Source organism: Podarcis erhardii (assembly GCF_964252035.2).
Source record: "Podarcis erhardii genome assembly, chromosome: 17".
NCBI lineage: Eukaryota > Metazoa > Chordata > Lepidosauria > Squamata > Lacertidae > Podarcis > Podarcis erhardii.
Window position 1 is genome coordinate 2,018,742 of NC_138515.1, and position 6,919 is coordinate 2,025,660.

Genomic DNA, 6,919 nt, shown 5'->3' on the forward strand with positions numbered 1-6,919 from the left:
GGAAGAAGTATGCATTTACACGAAAGCTCATACAATGGTACCTCAGGTTACATACGCTTCAGGTTACATATGCTTCAGGTTACAGACTCCGCTAACCTAGAAATAGTGCTTCAGGTTAAGAACTTTGCTTCAGGATGATAATCGTGCTCTAGCGGCGCAGTAACAGCGGGAGGCCCAATTCATTTTTACTGTGGATACTCTCCCCCAGAGCGATAGGTTCAGCTTATTTCATATTTCTAAGTCCTTTTTGATTTCTTTCCATATCTTTAAATAATTACCGTATTTTTCCTTCTATAACACGCAGATTTTTTCTTCTAAAAAGGAAGGGGAAATGTCTGTGCGTGTTATAGAGCGAATGTGTGGTCCCTGGAGCCGAAAAATCATGCAAAAATCAAATCGCGGCGCTGCACGCTGCACGGAGAAGCGAAACCTGAAAAGAGGAAGCGGCTGCTTTCCTGCATTCTGCCTCAGGGTCTTACTGCCCACCCACCTCTGTTTCGTTGCTGTGTTTGCTGAAACGGAACAAAGAGCAGGGAAAGCCCCTCCCCTCCAGGCAAGCTCCGGTGCTGCTGGGGGAGAGGGAGAGAGAGGGGGGAAGGGAGAGAGAGGGGGGAGGGGGAGGGAGAGAGGGGGGGAGGGCGAGAGAGGGGGAGGGAGGGAGGGGAGAGAGAGAGAGAGAGAGAGAGAGAGAGAGAGAGAGATAGAGATGGCTGGCTTGGGTGGGGGGAAACTTTTGCCTTTCTTTCCTCCCTCCCGTTAAATCCCTCTCCTGCATTCTTAGCCAGCTGCTTCTCTGCACACCCCTCTAATGTCCCTTCTTTGTTTTTCCTTCGCTCCCCACTTAAAATGTGGTTACAAAGCATGGATCCACAGGGATCCTCAGGATCTTTGCATTGGGTCACCCCAAATTCACCATCAGATCACATAGCATGTCCATGGCTACAGCCTGCACCAAAAAAATCAGGCACCCACTGTTGCTTGGGGCTGCAGTGGTGCAAAAATGTGGTTTAAAAGCATGGATCCACAGGGATTCTCAGGATCCTTGCATTGGGTCACCCCAAATTCACCATCAGATCACATAGCATGTCCATGGCTACAGCCTGCACCAAAAAAATCACGCACCCACTGTTGCCTGGGGCTGCAATGGTGCAAAAATGTGGTTACAAAGCATGGATCCACAGGGATTCTCAGGATCTTTGCATTGGGTCACCCCAAATTCACCATCAGATCACATAGCATGTCCATGGCTACAGCCTGCCCCCCCAAAATCACGCACCCACTGTTGCCTGGGGCTGCAATGGTGCAAAAATGTGGTTAAAAAGCATGGATCCCCAGGGATTCTCAGGATCCTTGCATTGGGTCACCCCAAATTCACCATCAGATCACATAGCATGTCCATGGCTACAGCCTGCCCCCCCAAAATCACGCACCCACTGTTGCCTGGGGCTGCAATGGTGCAAAAATGTGGTTAAAAAGCATGGATCCACAGGAATTCTCAGGATTTTGGCATTGGGTCACCCCAAATTCACCATCAGATCACATAGCATGTCCATGGCTACAGCCTGCCCCCCCCCCAAATCACATACCCACTGTTGCCTGGGGCTGCAATGGTGCAAAAACGTGGTTACAAACCATGGATCCACATGGATCCTCAGGATCTTTGCATTGGGTCAGCCCAAATTCACCATCAGAGCACATAGCATGTCCATGGCTACAGCCTGCCCCCCAAAAATCACGCACCCACTGTTGCCTGGGGCTGCAATGGTGCAAAAACGTGGTTACAAACCATGGATGCACAGGGATTCTCAGGATTTTTGCATTGGGTCAGCCCAAATTCACCATCAGATCACATGTCTGTGGCCACAGCATGAAGCACAAAAATGATACATCCACTGTTTCATTCAGAATGTTTTTTCCCTTGTTTTCCTCCTCTAAAAACGATGTGCGTGTTATGGTCAGGTGCGTGTTATAGAGCGAAAAATACGGTATCTTTAAATAGGTTACTGTTTTTATTTGTTAACCAAATTCTCAAATATTTAGCCTTGTTAACTATTGTTAATCCCGAATTTATTTGCAGTTCTTCTTTCTCTTGTGCAGACATATTTTTTGCTAGCATTTTGTTTTTGTTTATTTTTAATCACGCCACCTTTCCAAATTCAGAAATCCTATCTAATATTTTTAATACGCTTTCTGCCGAAATTTTGGTAGATATTACCAAATCATCTGCAAAGGCCTTTATTTTATATGATTTACTTTCTACTACTATTCCTTTTATTTCTGGGTCTTTCCTTATTGCAATCGCTAATGATTCTAATACCATAATAAACGATAGAGGTGACAAAGGGCAGCCTTGCCTACTCCCTTTCTTTATGTTGAAATCTTCTGTTATTTCATTATTTCTAATCAGCTTTGCTCTCTGATTTTGCTATAATAACTCAAGGCCTCTGCTGAAAGTTTCCCCAAAGCCTGTAGTTTCTATAGTATTTTCCTATAACTCCAAGATATATGCAATTCTTGGTCACCTCTGGCTAGCAAGTCAGTTATTAAATACAAGGTGGTTTTTGTAGGTCTTGTGTGTGTTGATGCTGAATCCCAGGGTAGGAGTCTTGTTAGAATAAATTATAAACAAAAATAAAAAAGCAGCCAGTGCTTGGCAGGGCCTCCTGGCCAGCTTTGCCTTCAGAGGCCCAGTGCAGGTGTACTCGGCTGCCCCTCCCCCCCGACGAGCCTTCATTGGCTCCCGTCAGGCATGGGTGGTATGTGGGCATTGTTGCTGGCACAGTCCCTGACTGGTGGACATTGGCTGTGTTTTCAGGGATGCTTAGACCATGGCTACCCGTTTTGTACAGTATTGTCTGGTAGAGTGCTTCCCCCCACAAAAAATCCTCAGGTAACCCTGTACAGTGGTACCTTGGGTTACATACGCTTCAGGTTACAGACTCCGCTAACCCAGAAATAGTACCTTGGGTTAAGAACTTTGCTTCAGGATGAGAACAGAAATCGCGTGGCAGCGGTGCGGCAGCAGTGGGAGGCCCCATTAGCTAAAGTGGTGCTTCAGGTTAAGAACAGTTTCAGGTTAGGAACAGACCTCCGGAACAAATTAAGTACATAACCAGAGGTACCACTGTATAGTTGTTCCAGTTCTGCTGGCATTGTGGTTGTGTACCCCCCCCCCAAATAAAACCCAGTGCTCCACATAATTGGTGTATAGAATTGCTTTGTCAGACTTCCACATCCTGTAGATTTGTTAAAGTTTTTTTTTTTTTAATTCCTTAATGTCTAACTTTGGGTGGTACTTAACCCGAGGTACCACTGTAGAATGAAAGTTGTTGGAAAAACACATATTGGAGATGTGCGTCTAATCTTGCCTGCCTCTTCACTACTTAAAAACCCATTTTGACTTTGACATAGAAGGAAGCATTGAACAATATTGCACTTTTTCCTATAACACAATCTTTTTGAAGAATGTGTAAGGAATATAGGCTCCACAGTCGCTTTAGGGTAAAAACATAAAATAAAATGATGTGGTTCTAGGAGATTTTCCCTCTACAGCGGTGGTGGAGGGGCCCTCTAGTTATAAAGCAATTTTTATTTCCTGTTTCACCTGCATCAGTAGCAGAGATTTGCTAGTCACTGAAGTTTGCTTTGCAGCACTATTGATATGATGACACAGCTTCTAAATCTGGGCTGTACTCTTGATGGGCGGAAACATTTGTCCAGGCTGCATTGTTTTTATGTGCAGCAGTTTTACAGCATGTTTGTGTGGCTGGATAAAGAAATGAGTTGCTGTGGTGCCTTGGAGGCTAACATGTCCATTGTATGAGAGGTTTCTGTAGGCATATTAAAAAGGCGTATGTATTTGGTTTTAGTGTACTGTATTCTGAGTGGATAAATGGACAACATCTGAACTATCAGGAAAAAGGTATCAATTAGCTTATCAGCACTGTGTATGTGTTATTTTTTAAAGTGAGCTGAAACATGCAAATAAAGAATGTCTGTACAGTGGTACCTCTGGATACGAACGGGATCTGTTCCGGAGCCCCATTTGCATCCTGAAGTAAACGTAACACGTGACTGTGCGTCTGCGCATGCACGGGTCACGTTCACCGCTTCCACGCATGCGCGTGACATCATTTTGAGCGTTCGCGCATGCGCAAGCGGCGAAACCTGGAAGTAATGCGCTCCATTACTTCCAGGTCGCCGTGGAGCGCACACCGAAAATACTTAACTTGAAGCTACTTTAACCCGAGGTATGACTGTATACATTTGCTTCATTCACATGATTATGCTTTTGTCAGTTAAACAGAGCACTGAAGCTTTTCCTCCTGGCCACTAGACCACTCCTGACTTATTCAGCACCTTCTGGCTTTGGAGATTTCAGTAGACATTGTGCAGTTTTCAAGCAAGTCTTCACAGGTATATATTTAAGAACCTAGTTTTTAAAACAAGACTGCAGCAAAAAGTTGAGCTTCTCAGAATGTTGGATTCTGCGGGCAATATTGAAATCTGCAGCTTTAGTTATACCTGCACAAAATATACACAAACCCTGTTCATTGCATTATACCTGTCCTTTTTCCAAGTTGTCCCCTGGAGCAACCTTCATACTCAGGTTTCCTGTGAACAATCATTGGTCTGGTTTGCATTCTTTTTTGCAGCAGCGTGGAAGAGCTATTACTAAATATACACATCATTTTTTATTTTTTATGTGAAGCATGGCAGTATGAGTTTTGTTAAAAGTAGTACTTTTGTGTCGAGAAGAAAGCAAAACTCATCAGACAGCACCAAGTTGTAGCAATATTAGGGGTGTGAGGCTGTTAATAAGGTACCATATTTTTCGCACTATAGGGCGCACTGGCCCATAGGACGCACCTCGTTTTTTGGGGGGGGGGAATGAATAAAAAAAAATTATTCCCAGCCCCCAGAACAGGCTGTTATCCGCAAGCCTTGCAAGCCCGGCGGCAACTCCCGCCGGGCTCCCCAGGCTTGCGGATAGCTTCCTGAAGCCTGGAGAGCGTGAGGGGTCGGTGCGCACCGACGCCTCTCGCTCTCCAGGCTTCAGCGAAAGCCTGCATTCGCCCCATAGGATGCACACACATTTCCCCTTCATTTTTGGAGGGGAAAAAGTGCGTCCTACAGGGCAAAAAACAGGGACGCGGGTGGCACTGTGGGTAAAACCTCAGTGCCTAGGACTTGCCGATCGTATGGTTGGCGGTTCGAATCCCCGCGGCGGGGTGAGCTCCCGTCGTTCGGTCCCACCTCCTGCCCACCTAGCAGTTCGAAAGCACTCCTAAGTGCAAGTAGATAAATAGGTACCGCTATATAGTGGGAAGGTAACGGCGTTTCCGTGTGCTGCGCTGGTGCTGGCTCGCCAGAGCAGCTTCGTCACGCTGGCCACGTGACCCGGAAGTGTCTGCGGACAGCGCTGGCTCCCGGCCTCTTAAGCAAGATGAGCACGCAACCCCAGAGTCGGACACGACTGGCCCGTAGGGGCAGGGGTACCTTTACCTTTACCTTTATAGGGCAAAAAATACGGTATATAGCCTCAAAGGCTACACTAAAGTCAGCTAATTTCTATGTCACTTCATCTTCTCTGATCTTCTGCACTTGAGCTACTTGTAGAACTGCTTACCATGATCTGAATTTAATAATAAAAAATGATGAAGGCTTTCTGTATGTGCCTCTTCATGGCAGACATGGTAATGCTGAGCTGTTATCATTTGCATTGATATCTAAAGGAGAGGAATTAATCTTTCCCCATTATGGTTTTGGTTATGATAAGGATTTGCAGGAGTTCGCCTTCTGCTTAAAACTGTAATTTGGAAAAGTGGCCCCACTTCCAGCCCTTCTCTGTCTGAAAGAAGAAGCTAGCTTTAATGGACATTCACAGATGGAGCTCCTCAACAAGTGACACTGTTGTCCGTATATTTAAAGCCTTTCCCCCCTGTTTATGCCATACAAGGATAGAACAGCCTTCTCCAGCCTGGAACCCCTCCAGTTGCAGTTGGACTCCTACTCCCATCTGCCCCAGCCTATGTGGCCAATGATCAGGAATGGTGGAAGCTGAAGTCCAAAACATCTGAGGGTACCAGGTTTGGAATGGCTGATATAGAATGTATCTACAGTGGACGCTCGGGTTGCGAACGTGATCCGTGTGGGAGGCACGTTCGCAACCTGCAGCGCCTGCAACCCGCAGTGCTGTGTCTGTGCACACGTGGGTTGCGATTCAGTGCTTCTGCGCATGCGCAAAGCACAATTTAGTGAAAACAAAATAAAAAAATTCCTTCCAGTAGCACCTTAAAGACCAACTGAGTTAGTTCTAGGTATGAGCTTTCGTGTGCATGCACACTTCTTCAGATACACTGAGATACACTGTCAGTGTATCTGAAGAAGTGTGCATGCACACGAAAGCTCATACCTAGAACTAACTCAGTTGGTCTTTAAGGTGCTACTGGAAGGAATTTTTTTATTTTGTTTTGACCATGGCAGACCAACACGGCTACCTATCTGTAACCACAATTTAGTGGTTGTGCGTATGCGCGAGCGTCGAAACCCGGAAGTGACCCATTCTGGTACTTCCGTGTTTCAGCGCGTCCGTAACCCAAAAACGCGCAACCTGAAGCATTTGTAACCCGAGGTATGACTGTATTGGTGTTACACAGCTGTGCCTTAAGAGCCAGCAGCTATTTTTAAAAAACGAGTCATGTTTTTGAACTGCTCAGAGGGCTAGCAGCATTGATTCTGCATAATGATTATCCTATGACCCCAAAGCAAAGGGCTCTTTAAACCATGGGTTGGCAAACTAAGGCCAGGGGGCCGGATCTGGCCCAATCGCGGGAATCAGTGTGTTTTTACATGAGTAGAATGTGTGCTGCTTCTATTTAAAATGCATCTCTGGGTTAATTGTGGGGCATAGGAATTC

General features: G+C 45.9%; 1 protein-coding gene across 4 annotated transcripts in view; it reads left to right on the forward strand.

Annotated features, from left to right (window-relative positions):
- MECP2 (methyl-CpG binding protein 2) overlaps positions 1–6,919 on the forward strand; it is an 88,359-nt gene that overhangs the window by 20,929 nt on the left and 60,511 nt on the right. The window lies entirely within an intron of this gene.